Raw genomic sequence first — 18,671 nt, 5'->3', positions numbered from 1 at the left:
GACTTGAAACATGTTCAATCACTACTGATGATTTGTGATCAATTGTGATAAATTGTACTAGTAGTTTGCAATTAATTCATCTGTTCACAAATACGTTTCTTTAGATTGATCACTCAGTGCCATAAACATTTAGAACCAATTGACCTCTCTGCTCATCCCTTTCTCTAGGACAAAGAATAATTTTACTAGTGGTTTGTGACATAGTATCCTGTCTTCTAAGACCTATCTTCTGGATGTATGTTGCTGTGGTTTGTGTAAATACACTAACACTTCTTTCCATATTCATGAATGGTGTTATTGTGGTTTCCAATAGTCTAGCCTATATGGTTATATGCTTTACTTTAGTCATTAGTGTTTACAGTAGTGGGCCAGAAGAGACAGGACAATTCACTGAGATCTGTGTCTTAGTTGATAAGTGATTACAGAAGTTCGTAAGGGTACAGTGAACTCTATGCTGTACATCTCTCACTTGTGTCTTCTTCTTTTAAAAAAAAGTAAATGGTATTTTACGAAGTATTTTGAAGTTTACCTTTTCAGCGGATGTCATCAATGTTGTCATCAGTGATGTCATTTGAGATGTCATCTGTGATGTCATTAGTGATTTCACTAACCATGTCATGAGTGATGTGATATGTGAGATCATAAGCAGTGCATTGCCGTGGAGTAAACTATAGTTATAGCTATAACTGTTGAATTTCCATTGCTTTGTGCTTGTAAAATGTGAGCCTAACTGTAAACTCCCTGTAACCTTTGTTTTATCAGTGAATTTCTATGTTTTTTATTTCTATTTCCTAACTATAACATCCCTGTAACCTTTGTTTTTTTCATTAAATTTCTATGGGATTTTAATGTTATTTAGTAAGTGTAACATCCTCAGGACCTTTGTTTTCTTAGAATTTCAATGTTTTCATTATAAAAATTGTACTACAATTTCACAATAAGTTAAATTTAGTAATATACATTTCCATGAGATTCTAAATACTTTTTTTCACACATTCATTCTTACTATACATTTTAAAAGTAACAATTAACAAGTCAAGGTAAGACCACTGATGTAGTCTGTCTATAAATGCAATTCACAAAGCTTTTCTCATTTTTTTAATTCTTTTTATTGATCTGCAAATCTGCAGTGAATTCAAGAAGGGAGCATATACAAGTCAATTCATGGCTGCTAATTCCTGTAATGAAATAGCGGCAGATCCGTAGTGAACAGTCAAAGTTACAGGTCCATTATTATCAAGAATGGTTAGGACTCATCAACAATATAATGCCATAAGTAGTGTTAAAGAGGAAGAACCTTCAAAGTTTCTGTCTTAGGTGGCCAACAGGTCCGCAAGCCCATCATCAGGACTCAGTGCTGAAAAGTGGATCAAACCTACATTAACATGTAGGAATACAAATTTAAAGCAGTTCGCCATAGAGAAAAACAGAAACAAAATGTGCAATACTTGCCAACAACAAAATATTGTGTTAACCCTCTAAAAAATGCAAAACATGCTAAAACTCTCAAGTGACACAACCAAGCCCAAATCACAATTGTATAGGTATCCATAATCAAAATCAAAACACTAGACCAGAATTATTCACAAATTAAACCTTACCAAAGTGCAACCAGTATACGCCAGGGATTTGCCAGAACAGGAAATAATATTACGAATGGTGAATACCTTACACGCTAATCTAGGGAGGGTGGTACCATAGTCAAGGATAATCTGGATTATGATGATAAAGTGATGAGAAAGATACGGAACCCTTTACATTTAAAAAAAAAAAACTCACAAAAGATCCTACTTCTTCCAGTAGAAAAGCAATTTCCAAACTGACAGGGTCAGGTTTTAGTGGCGGCTGACTTAGTAAGAAAGAATATGACCACTTGAATAAGGATGATTACACAATATCAGCTGTTTGCACATTATTAAAAATCCATAAAGATGACAAAAAACTACCTCGGAGACCCATTGTGTCAGGGTGTCAATCTGTCCTACAGCCGTTAGCTGAGTACATTGGTTTCTTCACTAAACCATATGTACCCTTGACAAGTTCCTACATGAGAGACAGCCTTTTAGTTATTACACATGCCTTTTGATGCTAGTTCTGATATTCCTGTCACAATGGACATCAAAGGTTTGTATACAACATTCATCAGCTTGAAGCTTTAAAAATTATTGAAGAAGTACTTGAATCTCGCTCTAGGCCTCATAATGTACCCAATGATTTCATTAGGAAATGAGCTAAAATACAATTATTTCATCTGCAATGCGGAGTTTTATGCCCAGATTAAAAGAGTTGTGATGTGTGCAATTTTTGCTGTGAATGTCACAAATGTATATGTTACCAAATGTGAAGCAGGAACTATTTACAGTGATTCTAATCCACTTGTAAAGCATTTATAGAAATGTCTCCATTAAATAGATTATGGCGGTCATTCTGACCGCAGCGGTCGACGGTCGCCGCCTGCCAAGCGGTTCCTGCCGAAAGACCGCTCCGCGGTCAAAAGACCGCGGTGGCCATTCCGGCTTTCCCGTTGGGCCGGCGGGCGACCGCCAGAAGACCGCCGGCCGGCCCAGCGGGAAAGCCCCTTCAACAATGAAGCCGGCTCGGAATGGAGCCGGCGGAGTTGCAGGGGTGCGACGGGTGCAGTGGCACCCGTCGCGATTTTCACTGTCTGCAAAGCAGACAGTGAAAATCTGTATGGGGCCCCCAGGACCCCACGGCACCCGTTCCCGCCATCCTGGTTCTGGCGGTGGACACCGCCAGAAGCAGGCTGGCAGGAAGTTGGTCGGAATCCCCATGGCGGTGCTGCAAGCAGCGCCGCCATGGCGGATTCCCTGGGCCAGCGGGAAACCGGAGGGAAACCGCTGGCTCCCCTTTTCTGACCGCGGCTTTACCGCTGCGGTCAGAATCACCCAGAAAGCACCGCCAGCCTGTTGGCGGTGCTTCCGCCGCCCACCGCCATGGCGGTCATGGACCGCTAGGGTCAGAATGACCCCCTATGTCTTGTTCATCTGGCAGATATTTTTCAGTTTCATTTATGGCTTAATACCCAAAATATCAACTTAAGGCTTAATCTTGAACATAACAGCAACACCACAGATTCACCTCTGACCAACCTCCTGCTCTCCTGGACCCCCGTCAATGACAACTACTCCATCAAAATCATGAACACCATCCAGTCTGGCTCTCCATCTGACCCCTGCCCTCACCACATCCTCAACAAAGCAAGCTTCGTCATCCACCCCAACTACAGAAGATCATTATCAGCTCCTTCGAGTCAGCCACCTTCCCGGAGAGCTGGAAACAGGGCAAGATTAACGCACTCCTCAAAAAACCCAAGACGGACCCAAAGAACCTCAAGAAACTCCAGCCTATCTCCCTTCTACCCTTCCCGGCAAAAGTCATCAAGAGGGTTGTTAACAGAAAACTAACCCGCTTCCTCGAGATGAACCACACCCTGGACCATTCCTAATCTGGATTCCGCCGCAACTACAGCACCAAAACCACCCTCATCGCCGCCCGACGACATCAGAACCATACTGGACAGCGGCAAAACTGCGGCCCTCATCCTCCTGGACCTCTTGGCCACGTTTGACATGGTCTGTCACCACACCCTACGCTCACACCTCAGCAATGCTGGAATCTGCGACAAGGCCCTGGACCAGGTCACCTCCTTTCTCACCGGCAGAATTCAGAGAGTCCGCCTCCACCCATTCTCCTCGGAGGCCACCAAAATCATCTGCGGCGTACCCCAGGATTCGTCCCTCAGCCCAACCCTCTTCAACGTCTACATAGTCCTGCTCGCTAACATCACCCAAACCCACAACCTCAGCATCATCTCATACGCCGACGACACCCAGCTGATCCTCTCCCTCACCAAGGACTCCGCCAAGACCAATCTTCATGAAGGAATGAAGGTCATCACCGAATGGATGAAGAACAGCTGCCTCAAACTCAATTCCAACGAGATGGAAGTCCTCATCTTCGGCTAGACCCCCTTCGAATAGGATGACTCCTGGTGGCCTGCCACTCTCTGAACCGCTCCGACTCCCACCGACCATGCACACAACGTAGGATTCATCTTGGACCCCTCACTATCCATGACCCAGCAAGTCAACGCCATCTCCTCCTCCTGCTTCAACACCCTCTGCATGCTCTGAAAGATCTACAAATGGATACCCACGGAAACCAGAAGAACAGTCACTCAAGCCCTCGTAAGCAGCAAGCTGGACTACGGCAATGCCTTCTACGCAGGAACCACAGCCAAACTCCAGAAGAGGCTGCAATGCATCCAACACACCTCTGCACGCCTCATCCTGATCATCCCCCGCCACTGCCACATCACAGACCACCTGAAAAACCTGCACTGGCTCCTAGTCAACAAGAGAATTACCTTCAAACTCCTCTCCCATGCTCACAAAGCACTGCACAACACCGGACCAGAATACCTCAACAGACGACTCTCCTTCTACACCCCGACCCAGCATCTCCACTCTGTCGACCTTGCCCTATTAACTGTCCCACGAGTCTGCAGAACTACAACCGGCAGTAGGTCATTCTCGCACCTCGCAGCTAAAATGTTAAACACTCTTCCCACCCACCTTCGCCAGACCAAAGACCTCCTTACGTTCAGGAAACCTCTCAAGACCTGGCTGTTTGAGCAGTAGCAGCACCTACCCCCGCTCTCCCTCCCCTCTTCAGCGCCTTGAGACCGTCATAGGTGAGTAGTGCGCTTTACAGATCCCTGATTGATTGATAATAACTATATGATCAGTTTATTGGATTTAAAAATCACTGATGATAATGGGTCCTTGTATGTAGGCCTACATACTTAACCAACAGTTTATACCTTGTTGAAATATACAAATCTCCATCCCAGAAATCTGCAGATAACCTTCATTTAGGCCAAGGTTTAAGAATTAGGCGTAGCTGCTCCAAAAGGGAGGATTATTTTACAGAAGCTAAACTTCAGATTTTCAAATTTGTGGCCAGGGGATACCCTAATGGAATGGTGACAAGATCACATAAACAAGCCTAATACTATAATCGCGATGCACTACTTCAGGTAAAAGAAAGACCTACCCTTATTCGAATGACCTGTGTTACAACTTTTGGCACAGAATTTAATAGGATCAAACAGAAATTCCTTTGGAATTGGCACCTGTTAGAAACATTACATAGACAATGTGTTAAACCTTTTTTGTTTTTTAAAGAGGGAGACATTTAAAATAGCAGTTGGTCAATGTTTATGTTGAACAAGAACTAATGACTCTAAGCAATGGGGTTTAGCTCCCATATTTGCTCATTTTCCTATAGTAATTCCACAGTCTGCTCTGCTACAAAAATGGTCAAATTATGTGTTCTCAATGAGAGAGTGTGGCATTTGAAACATGTTATAATGTATTGAATGTCCTTGTGCATTATATTTCATTGGAAACAACACTCAAAAACTGAGAAAATGTATCTTGCAACACAATCTTAGATATGTTGCAATGTTGTTAATATTCCCATAGTGGATCACTACAAAACTAAGGGACATGCACCCAATGCCAGGAAATGGTTTGTCTTGGAAGTGGTTAAAAGATCTAGAAGATGGCATGACCTAGACTGCTTGCTGACAACAAAAGAAAATAGATGGCTATGTTTGGCTTAAACTGTGAAGAAAGGATTGAACCAAGAGGTGGAATAGCATTTGGTGGTTACTCTGTGATAGGTGAGACTAGTGTATGTTGATGTTGCTGTGCCCTTGCATTGTTGGGACTTTTCATAGTTTATATATTGATGTGGCCCATCTTTCAATATATTTTATATTTATGTGTATTTATATGTTGGACTTTTCTGTGTTCATGTTGTGTCCATATAATCTTTCCTTATGTGTTTAGCTGTCTGCCTCATATTCTTCTGGTGTAGAATATATAAGATGTCCCTGTTTAGTCCCTGAGAGCAGATTATACTGTTTGTGTGTCTATTCTTGCATTTTTTTATTTTTTAAATACATCATGCACTTTCAATGTTGGTGTTAAAGCCCTTTGCAAGATGACCCCCATGGTTCCCTTTGAGACCAGGTGACCATTGTAGGGTCAATTTGTGTAAGAGTTTGCCTTATTAGTTTATAATTTCAGTTTTTAATTTTCAATTTGAATTTAGGATGAGCCAGTCATTAGCTATGTTATTTTTGTGGGTACTACTTATGTTCCACTGAGGATAATTTCCTTTTATTTAATGGTCTTCTAAATGATTTTTGCAATTCAATGCGTCCTTGAACATTGGAGAAAAACAATAATAAAGAATGTATAACACCCCACCACAACTGCACATTATGCCACTGCAAATAAGCAACACAGGACATTGCACATACTACCATTTTTAAACAATAATTTTATCTGGTATAGCGCCTCACTTTAAATTCTAAAACAAGCTTCAGGAAAGCTGAATGGAGAGTGTGTGTCACCTATAAGGAAGTGGACAAGAAGGTCCTAAAGGATGCCCTGCAATAATATCAGAAGAAAATTGCTAAGGTCAAAGTAGGGAACTACGCTAACGCCATCCTGATCTAATAATGCCAAAAAGGTGTTTGACATTATGCGAGAAGTCTCTAATACAGAATGCCTGAATCAAGCAATTGTTCCATCGTAAGTTCTCTGTGATAATCTTGCAGAGTTTTTTTAGTAAAAGACCAATAAAATCCTGAGGGTATTAACAACTTATATAAGACACAGAATCCTCCAGGAGTCACTGATGACCAGGAAGATGGGGCAAGTACCCTTGTTGCCTCCATCAATGAGAATGAGAATCTTAGGGGCAAACTGGAATACTTTGAACCGCTAACAGAAGACTTTTTCCGAGCCTTTGCCGTTGGCACCTGCTTCTGGCTTTTCATTGGATCCCCTGGCTTCCAAGGTCTGGAAAGAAGAGGTGGAAGAGTTCTTTGCAGTATTATCACAAACATGTTGCCAATCACTGCAGAAGGGCATTGTATCTCCACTTGGAAAAAGGCGATAGTTAGTCCAATATTGAAAAAACAAATCTTTGGCTCTTGAGTGATTATATAGGCCAATATCCCTCCTGCCATGATCAGTTAATGTTCTGAAACATTGCGTGAACAAGACACTGTCTCAGTGCCTAGAAGACAATGACCTTCTTGAAGAGGAACAATTTGGCTTTCTTTCAGGTCATGGGACCGAATCACCTTACTTACAGCCATGGATAAACTCAGAATGTGAGTGAATAATGGTGAATCTGTGGTGATGATTGTGTTAGACCTTTCGGCCACATTGAATATGGTTATCGATAATATGCTTCTGACTTGGCTGGCCTCAATTGGAGTATGTGGAATAGGAAAGAACTGGATCTGCTCTTATCTGTCTAATAGGTGTCAGGCGGTGGCCCTTCCCCCTTTTCATTCTGATTTCAGGAATATTAAACAGGGTGTCCCTCCCGCAAGGCTCATCAATCAGCCTGATTCTTTTCAATATTTATATGAAGCCTCTGATTTTACTTATTCATTTCCACAATGTTAGCCTAATAAATTGTGCTAATGGCACCCAACTTATTTTGTCATTGGAAGGCAACCAGCAGATGACAGTCAATGCTTGCAATGATTGGCTGAGCTACAATTCTCTTAGGTTCAATGGAGAGAAGACAGAGGGCATGAATTAGATCTCGGCGGAGGGGCTACTCTGTCGCAATGGTGATGGAAATCCCATCCACTGAAATCTAAATACTATTGTTTTTTATTGTACCATAATTAAATTACACAATTTGGTGAGTGCCCATAACACAAATTTAACTTCATCTCTCCTCTCATTGGAAAATTGACCAATAACACTCCTGCTCCATTGTAATCAGGAGTGGAAGCACACCCCTCATGTGCTAGGTGTTCGGGGTGGGACTCCAGTGATGAAGCATGACACAAGCTAGCTTGGTTGGTGACAATTCTTCTAAAAAAACTTAAGGGTGTTTTTCACTCTGTACCTTATGGTGTCCATAGGAAGAGAGAATGGAGCATTTATAATAAAGACAATATGGTTGGTAATTAGCTCATTTTTCGTATTTGCTTGTCCTCTCTGGGAAGATAAGCAAGCTCCTTTTGTTTCCCCTCACTCTCTGGATGGTTTACCATGTAACATAACGACAAACAACAATATAGTTGTCTACTACAAATTGAATATCCATATTGACATTCCACATTTGCAAAATGACAGGATTATAGTTGTTAATACATTTCAAGGCCTCTGTTCTCCTGAAGTTCTAGGTGTTTTTTGTTGGTGATTTACAAGTAAGTGTATGTCTTACTGCAGACATAAAACTGCTCACTCTTCCTTCAGAAATAACAGGTCTCCCAAAGCGAAATTTTGTGTGAAGTTTTCCATTTGCTCTGTATTTCTTCTGACGTTACTTTCTACATCTATGTGATTGGAAACACAGTGCTTGCAGCTTTAAGCTTTTTTCCTCAGTGTCTTTGGAATGTTGCATGTAATACAATGTTCTGAGAAAGAAAGTACAGAGTCATCTGTGTCTGTTACAATTTATGTGGGTCTTTTACACACAACAGCATATGAATATGAGGGGCACTTCTTGCTTGGTATTCTTTTCACCCAAAAAAATCAGTAAGTTCTCCTGGTATCTTCCATTTGAGACTTTTAACTTTAAAGTTTGCTTCTCTCAAAAACTCATGCAAATAATCCAGTGCAGAACTCAGTGTTACAAACCAAGTTGCTGCACCTACATTTTGTAAAGTACACTGGAGCTCACTAAATTATGATATCAGTAATCATTGGTCCTACGTCGGAAAGCCATCAAATTTACCACATTATACTCATATAGATCACTTTCAAATAAGAGATGGAATACATATGGAATACTTTGTGAAAATCTAAGATCCCTTGCATTAAATCTTGTTGATCTATACTCAGCTGCAGGTATCTGCACAGGGCTGTCATCATACCTCTCACCTACAGTTTTATGACATCCCCCATAACCTCTATTGAACATAGTGGATGGATACTAAAGTGCTCATATTTTTCTTCAGATTTACTTCTATCCACTTTTTCAAACTGTCCACTTGAAGGCAGCATTTCTTCCATCATGCATCGTCCAACAACATCTACATCTTTATAGTACACATTATTCTCTTTAGGATGCAATGTACCTTTCTTTACCTTATTTACATCCACTAGTTTCTGCCCGATTGCTGTCTTTTTTGTGGGAACTAGAATAACAAGCTTCACTTATAAATCTCTCTCTCCACCCTCAGTTTTATTATTGCATTCAAAACCTAAAGAAAATACAGAACTCTACCTTTAAGTTCCTAATGGAATGGCTGGTGGTTTACCCATCTTTTGGTTTCATACAAACTATTGCTTGAAAAGGGTGTATAGATTGTATGTATATTCCTTTATAAACAATCAAATGTTATTGTTCCTCTGGAATATCACCCACCTCTAACTCATTGTGTATTGCTCTGACAGACATTTCATTGTCCTCTAATTTATCATAAAAATACTTGCACATGAACTGGTGTTTCAACAAATCAAAATGTTCTTCCAGAAAGAAATACACTGCAAATTCTAGCCACTTGTGTCTGTTTTCTTCAGTTATCAAGGGCACACCAACATCTCAAAGTTGGCCTTTGTAGTAGGGCCACCAACAAGAAATACAGACATAGTTTAATTTCTCTGTATAAAATGCATTAAACTTTGCTACTTCTTGCCTAAAGTTATCAGTGCTAATATATCTGTTGTTCCTCTACACCTTAGCATGCCAATTACTTCAAGGTCAAAGAAACATAAATTAGCATCTTCACAAATTTTCAACCTATGATAATGTACCATGCAGAAGTGCTTTGCTCATTTCTCCTAAACACAATGCAGGACTTTTGCAAAGTAAAGTCGTATAACTAAATTTCACATTTATAAATGATGAACAGCCAACATTTGAATATTATGAAAGGTTTTTTTGCACGCTTTTCTGGATAGACAAGCCAATGAGTGCCCTTGTATATTAGAATATTTTCTCACTTTGCATGGCTCTCATGCTTGTAAGAATGCAATTTTCCACTTTCCACTTTTAGATGGCAATTTACATAGAGAAGATCTTATTGTATCAATTGATTCCTGGTGAATACTACAGATACTACTGTACTCCCATTTATGCAAAGGTGGATGTCTATGCCTTCCTTGTACCTTTTCACTGATCTTTTCCTCAACATTTCTGGGAACCATCTCTTCTTCTGTAATGGGATTATGCTTTACCTCATACCATCGGACAGTTGTTCAACTGCATTCGCTAATTTGTTCTGATGTAAGTCACTTTCTTCACTAAAGAAAACCTCAGTACTAGACATATGCTTCCATACTCCTTCAAAATTTTGCAAAAGTTACTTTTATTAATAAGTCTATTTTGTCTTCTTTTCTTCATAGACAACACTGTTTTATCCAATGATCTCATTCTGTTTAGTATCAACATAAATAATTTGCTCTTCAGGGCAAATGCTTTATCAACCACACTCTCAAATTATTATTTTTGTTTCAGTGCTGCCCTTGTCCTCTTAACTACTTCATGCTTCATACCAAATTCTGTATTACCCTACTTCTAAACATTCTAAATCATATTTCTTTCAATTCCTTTTGCCTCCTTGTCAAAATAGGTGCTTTTTCTAAAAATTTTCACTCTCAATCTTACTTACTCCTTCTCCATGGTTCCCTTACTAGCGGCTCTATTTTTCTATTACGTTCTCTAGAGCATGTCTTTTTTCACTCGTACTTTTAAGCAGACATGATTCTTTCTTCTGTTTTGTTCTCATTCCTGTCTTTCTTAGCATTGTAAATCCTCTTCTTTAAACACAGGTGGATACCTGAAAAGCAAACATACAATATGTTTACCTTTACATTACATACTATTAGATGACATACTATAAGCAAGATAGTAGTGATATAAGTGGTTATGTCAGTGGGTAAGTGTAGTATGGATGTAAAAATGGGTATTTGAGTGGCTCTATGGGAGGGTGACTGGGTGTATGAGTGGTTGAGTGATTATATAAGTGAGTGTATCAGTGCGTCTGTGAGTGGATGTGTAAGTAGCTGTGTGGGTGTGTGACTGGGTGTGTTAGTAACTGCATGGGTGTCTAAATGGGGATGTAAGTGGCTGTATGGATTGGTGACTGGCTGTATTAGTAGATGTTTGGGAGTGTAACTGTGTCTGCAAGTGTCTCTGTTAGTGGTGGATACATACGTGATGTGTGGGTGTATGAGTGGATATTTAAGTGCCTGTGTCACTGTCTGATTGGGTGTGTGAGCTGCTGCATGATTTTGTAAATAGGTATGTGAGTAGCTGTATTTTGCCTTTCACTATAGTGTCAAAAGCTACACACGTACTTTCAGCTTACACACTCATGGTTTTTTTAATATACTTTTTTATAGTACACCTAATTAACACACCTGCAAAATCTCTTTGCTGTTGTCCAGCTTTTATTTTAATATCTACTTTCCACTGAAAATCTAAAGTCAGAAATATAGCAGTTATCCTCCATGCTCAGTACAAAAGTACCAATAATGGCTACTCTTCCCAATGTGGTTTCACTCGTACTCCTGTACTTAGCGAATTACAGACTTCTTTTCATCTTTCATTTTGTTATACCACTGTTAAATGGTCACTATTTTTGACTATTCCCAGGTTTCCTGTAATGAAGCCCAATTTGGTAGTTTTTTTTGCGTATCCGAGGATCTACCTCGAGAATCCACAAGGGACCACATGGGGGGTACCTTGTGGTCCAGAAGAGACCACAAGGGACCCCCCATGTGGTCCCTTGTGGATCTGCGGATCCACATGAAACCCCTTAAAAGCAACTTGCCCTCATGAATTTTCATCTATATTTTATTCTGTAAAATATTGTCAATTATAAGACATACACTCCCTGCTGAGCAATTTTTGTACACTAGTCTACTTTTCAATTTCACACAGCAGTCTCTTTTGTTCTCCTCCTCTACACTCTTTTAGCTTTATTTGCATAGTAACCATATTTCCAATAGTCTCTCCGTACGAGCAGTTCAAAATTCACAAGACTCTCTCTCAACAGCATCACATTAACGGTAGCAGGTGTGATTGGCTGTTTACAATTCCAAGCATATCCCAAACAAAATAACTTTTTTATCTTTCCAAAGCCAATTACAGAGTTAGTTACTTTTTTCCTTAAAATCACTACCTAATTTTAGTTCCCTGCACATCTCCACCATCCAATCAAATATGTTCCTTATGATTTACTTGCTGTCCTCCATTGTAACTGCCTTACATCTTCAGAACTGCCTCATTCTACTGCTGTTTTTTGCTACTCCTGCTTGTCTCTAAAATGGTCAGTCTGGGTTGTGGGCCATAGTTTTGTGTTTTGGGCCAGAGACAGTGCTAGAAAGAAGGGTATTGACATGGATCTAGGTTGACCCAATGTATACATTACTTGGGCTGGTGAGAGAGGGTTACAGTGACATCAGTTGCTGGCTTTGGTTGAAAGCATTGCAGACTGCCAACATTCAGACATCCTGACTGTGCACTGTGGTGGCAATGACCTAGGCACAAATATTGGGATAGTACTGGAAATCCTAATGAAGGATACTTTTGCTAAATCAATGTCACTTTCCCACATACTGCCTCGGTGTACACTTGGCAAATACAGAAGTGGCAGTGGTCGTCCCAAATGTTTATGCAGATAGAGAAAACCAGGAAACTTGTCAATAAAGATGTTTTTGTTTTTCCCTGAGACCAAAACATGGTCTCTATATACCATAACAACATATGCTACATGGATGGAATATTTCAAAAAGACAGAGTCCATTTCACAGATGCGGGCAACAGGGTGCTCCTCAACAACTGAAAAAACTGCATGCTGTTCTATGGGTAATTCTCATCTACACACCATAAACACAAAGGCTCTTTTCAGGGCCAACCTTTTCACAAAAAACTGCTTCTTTTTGTTTTCAAATAAGGGCCTGCCTTTGCGGGTAGATCACTGCCTGTGTGTGGGGCTGTGACTAGCTGTGTAAGTGAGTGTGTGGGTGTGTGAGTAGCTGTCTAGTACCTGTATGGGTGTGCATGTGGCCTTCTGGATCTATGACTGGGTATACAAGTGAATGTATGAGTGTGTGAGTAGTTGTGTGGATGTGTAAGTAGTTCCGTGAGTGGATGTGTTAGTGGGTGAGTCACTGGCTGTGTGGTTCTGAATGTGGCTGTATAGATGTGTGGGTGGGTATGTGAGTGGTTGCAAGGTTGTGTAACTGGGTGTGTGATTGTGTAGTGGGTATGTGAGTGGGTGTGTTAGTCTTTGTTTGGGTCTGTGAATGGACGTGTGATTAGATCTCTGGGCCCAGTGGGTGTAAGAGTGGCTGCGTGTGTGTGTGAATTGGTTGTTCAGTGTTTTTCTGGGTGTCTGAATGAGTGTGTGACTGGTTGTATAGGTGTGTAAATGACTGTGTGAGTTGTTGTGTGAGTGTTTGTGTGGGTCTGTTAGTAGATGTGTGAGTGGTTATCTGGGTCTGTAAGTGGGTGTGTTAATGTTTGTATAAGTATGTAAACAGGTGTATGAATAGTTTTCTGGATCTCTCACTGGGTGTGTGAGTCACTATATGGTGTCAGTGTGGGTGTGCAAATGGCTTTCTAGTTATCTGAGCTGATGTGTCAATGGCTGTATGGGTGTATGAGCAGATATGTCAGTGGTTGTGTGAAGGTAAGAGCGAGTTTGTGAGTAGGTGTGTGAATAACTGTTTGAGTTTGTGAATGTGAGTGGATTTTTTATAGGTCCCTGAGTGGATGTATCAGTGAATTTATGGGTGTGTGAGTGGCTGTATGAGTAGCTATATGGATGTGTGATTGGGCATGTGAGTGGCTGTATGGGTGTGTGTGTGGGTGTGTGAGAGATTTCTGGATCTCTGCATGGTTGTGTAGGTGTTTAACCGGATGCATAGGTGTGTGATAGGTGTGTGAGTAGTGTAAGTGTAAGTGACTATGTGGGTCTCTCAGTGGTGTGCCAGTGGCTCAATGGGTGGTCTGTGAGTATGTGTATCAGTAGTTTTGCTGTATATGTGTGTGTGTGGGAGGGGGGCGTGGCCTGACTCCGATGGCAGTGGAAGCCTCTCCGTGAGGCTCCCGCCAGAGATCCCCACTCCGGTCCAGTCTGCAAAGAGGTGGACCCCCTGCGCGCCCCACGGACTAACAGCAGGGTCGGGGGGGTCCGGAGACTCATTTTTCGGGGTCCGACCCCGGAGGAAGGAGAATTTCGGGGCCGAATTAGCGCCCGTCGGAGTGCCGCGAGGAAGGGAGAAAAAAGAAGATGGCGGCCGCGACTTGAACGGCGTTTCTGGAGGCGGAGGACCCAATAAAGGCAGGTTCTTGCTCCCTTCCAGTGTATCCTTCCGGGAGTCAGAGAACGAAGGGTGCACTGGGGGATACTTTTGGGGACTCATATCGACGAACAGAGGGGGCCGGTATTGCGGCGGAGACCAGATAGGGACCGCGGGGCGTTCGCAGCGCGGCGTCCCGCGCCATAAGGCTGAATCGGACGGGACTCGATAAGGGGCGATAGCGCCGGGATCTCTCCTGGGGCTCCAGAGACAACCTACCTTTGGCGACGACTGTTTGAGAGAGACGCGGTGGACTCGAGGGGCCTTTCCCGGTGCGGCCCGACCCCTTGTTCCGCCGGAGGGGGGCTGGGGCGAGAAAGGCGAAGCTAACGGTTAGAAGAGGCGAACCCGGACGAGACAGTGAAGTGGCGCAAAAGTCCCCGTACTGCGGAGATTCCCCCTGACGATGCGGCGCTGTGTGCACAAGAGCGCAGGAGTTCCCCAAATTCAGGCTGAGAGCCACTCCGACTTGAAGGTTCTCCCTATGAGCAACGAAGTAATCGGGCTGGATGAGATCGCACCCTGTTGCACAGACGAGACGGTGAAGCGGCGCAAAGGACCCCGAGCTGCGGAGATTCCCCCGATTGCGCGGTGCTGAGAGCATAAGAGCGCAGGCGACCCCAAAATCCAGGATGAGAATCAGTCAGACCTGAAGGTACCCCCCATGACCGGTGAAGTAATTGGGCTTGATGTGATCGCACCCGGACTAGGAGGAGGGTGAGAGGGGCCCATCCTTCTGGAGTGAAATACCCCTTGGGAATGGTCAGTAGTCTAGAGTGAGAAGGATGGCTGGTAACAAGAGGCGATAAATCTCATACGCGGGCATAGTGTGCTGGAAACAGTAATTTATTAATGAAGGTCTGGAGTTCCCCCTGGCGGAGCAGGGCACCGAGTTGTGCCGAAAGAATAAATGTTTAATGACCATTGAACAATCGTAGTTGAAGCTACACCTCAGAAAATGGGTAAAACCGGTCGCCGAAGAGACACAGAACAAAAAGAGGGGCCCACAGTTGAGACACAGGCAGATACGCCCGAACACAGAAATGTCGCCTCGGGGGGGGGGAACATACCGATCCCACACTTCAAGATGTCCTGCAAGCTATAACGGCTTCCCGGGTAGCACTGGAGGGGAAAATTGATGCATTAGCCACGGATTTTACAGTACTACAAGACGATCAGCGCCGCCTGGCTGAAAAGGTGTCCACCACAGATAGACAACTTAAAGAGCTCTTCCCGGAGGTCAAGGATTCTACTAAGGCCACAAAGCTGCTGGAGTCCAGAATTAGGAGCTTAGAACTAAGAGCAGAAGATGCCGAGAATAGGTCACGGCGCAATAACATTCGGGTGATTGGAATGCCTGAAAGTGTCCCTCAAACAGGCCTGGCGGAGTTCCTCGAGCGATGGCTTCGAGAGGGCTTAGGGGGCGATGGACTTTCTCCCTTTTTTGCCATTGAAAGGGCTCATAGAGTACCGGCGCGCCCTCCTCCACCGGGAACCGCCCCGAGGCCTATAATAGCCAAGCTGCTCCATTACCGAGACAGAGACTACCTATTGCATCAAAGCAGAACCAAAGGAGATCGTACAATGGACAACCACAAGTTTCGTATTTTCCCAGACTTTTCCCGGGAAGTTCAGAAACAAAGGGCCACCTTCAGTGCTGCAAAACAGAAACTGCGCCAATTAGGTCTGCAATATGGCATGATGTTCCCGGCAAAACTTAGAGTAGTAACCAAAGAAGGGACACAGTTTTTCACTACGGCGGAAGAGGTATGGCAATGGCTTGATCAGCTTCCACAAGAGGAGAATGGTCCTCCGGGACAAGTCTCCGGTCATGAGCGGAAGAGAGAGGCTAAACGCAAAACGGCCCGTACTGTAAACAGTCCTTCGCATAGGGAGATGCAAACGGAGAGGCGAAAAGCCATGGAGGCAGCAGCTTCATTGAACGGCTCGGATTGCGGGTCACAAGTGCAGTCTGCAGCGAACTGTGAACCATCTGATTCAGAGCATGAGTCAGAATCCTCTCGGATATCCGACGGATCGGGACCAGTCATAACTCCGGGCACCTCTGACTGTATCATATGAAAACCCTCATACCAAACTGCTCTTGTGACAGTTGTCCTAGTAATGAAGTTTTCCAGTGACGGACAACGTGGTGCTTGGTGAGGAGAGAGCACTGGCTGTTGCTGTGGAGGTTATCCTCATCAGAAGGGCGAGAAAATGGGTCCACAAGCACTATGACACCCTGTAACCCGGTAGTGGGGATCAGAGGGATGGCCCACTCCTTCGAAGAACTTGGAGTAACCCCAATTACAATAAGCTAGTTAAGATTTTGAGTCATTTGGATGAGAGCTGTTTTAACTTTTGTCCTGGGGAGAGGGAGTTGGGGTGTTAATTGTTGGGGTATGTTTAGGGGGAGTGATGAATGGTGGGTATCTACCTCTGATCTACTGACGGTGTGTGAAGTGAGAATAGGGTGCCTAGTGGTAAATGCTAGCCCTACACGGGATTGGACACAGATGGGGCTTGAAACACAGCTATGGCGTCATTAGGCAATTATAAATTTTTATCATGGAATGTACGGGGTATGCACACAATGGCCAAAAGATATAAGGTATTTTCGCATTTGAAGCGGAGGGGGATTCAGATTGCGCTGCTTCAAGAAACACACTTAACCCAGCCTGAAGGGCTTGCTCTGCAGAAGAGGTGGAGAGGCCAGACATACTATACCTCTTACTCTGCATTTGCCAGGGGTACTTTGATATGGATCGGAGCCGGGGTCCCATTCCAACTCTTGGACAAGCTCATAGACCCGGAGGGTCGTTTTGTAGCAATCTGAGGGCGATTGGAGGGAAGGGATCTGGCGTTGATTAATGTCTATGCCCCGAACGTGGATCAGGGGGAGTTCTTCACTCGCTTATCGGGCCATTTGGCCGCCTATATGCAGTTCCCCCTCGTGATGGGGGGCGATTTTAATTGCGTGGCTGATCCTTCTAGAGATCGCTCCCACCCCCCGTTGCACGATTCTCCTTTGATGAGAGTAGCAAGATTATTTTCTTCCTGGCAGGCGAGTTGGGGACTAGTGGATATCTGGAGAAAGTTGCACCCGGGGGCCAGAGACTATTCCTTCTTCTCCCCTTGGCACGAGCTCCATGTCCGTTTAGATGTGTTTTTCTGCTCGCCGGACATTTCCCCTCGAGTGCATAATGTTGAATACCTGTCCCGCACTGTCTCCGATCATAATCCTCTTTTATTGGAGATAGGCTGGGGTTCACCCCCTTCCTGCATCCCCACCTGGCGGTTGAAGATTGAATCCCTAGAAGACAAACCCTTTCAGGAAGAGCTAAGACAGCATATTGTCCATTACTTTATAGATAACGAGGCTTCGACAAATAACCCATTGATTGAATGGGACGCTTTTAAGGCGGTAGTGCGAGGGCGCTGTATTGCGGGTGCTGTGGGGGTCCGAAGGTCTTTACTTAGGGAGACTGAAAAAGCAGAGAGTGAACTGTGGGAGATGGAAAAAAAAAGGCCTGAAAATCCGCTCCTGCAGCCCTCTATCTTAGAGCTTAGAGCAACGGTGGCTGACTGTGTGGAGCGCCTTAGATGTTTTGACTACCAAAACTATATTACATGGGCACATGAGGAGAGAGACAAAGCAGGTCGGATGTTAGCTTGGGTGGTTTCGCAAACACATAAAACGTCGCCCATCCTGGAAATGATCTCGGAGGACGGGAATTCCCTTTACGGGCAGGAGCAAATTAACTCTCACCTGATGGCCTTTTATAAACGATTATATAAAAGCACTCTCTGTACAGACGGTAGCTCTATCGATAATTATGTATCTGGACTGCAGTTGCAGACACTGACGCCAGATGCTACGCCACAACTTGAGGGCCCCATTACACAACCAGAGATTCGAAAGGCCATTAGTGAGCTATCGAGGGGAAAGACTCCGGGTACAGATGGTCTTCCCATCGAATTCTATGCCGCATATATAGATCAGTTAGCTCCTAGACTCGAGATTCTATATCAATCTGCCAGAGAAAGGGGAATCTTACCGGCAACAGCGAGGGAGGCAGTAATAATACCCTTGCTTAAAACAGGGAAAAATCCAATGGAAGCGGGGGCATACAGGCCTCTATCCATGCTGAACCTGGACTACAAGATCCTCAGTAAGGTTCTGGCCACTAGACTGCTCCCCCATATGACAACACTAATTCACACGGATCAGGCGGGGTTCATCCCGGGGCGCAACACAGCGGATAACATACGCAGATTTATAGCAGTCAT

This window comes from Pleurodeles waltl, chromosome 8, assembly GCF_031143425.1.
Source record: "Pleurodeles waltl isolate 20211129_DDA chromosome 8, aPleWal1.hap1.20221129, whole genome shotgun sequence".
NCBI classification, from domain to species: Eukaryota; Metazoa; Chordata; class Amphibia; order Caudata; family Salamandridae; genus Pleurodeles; species Pleurodeles waltl.
The sequence above is the reverse complement of the archived record's forward strand: the minus strand, read 5'-3'. Positions refer to the sequence as shown.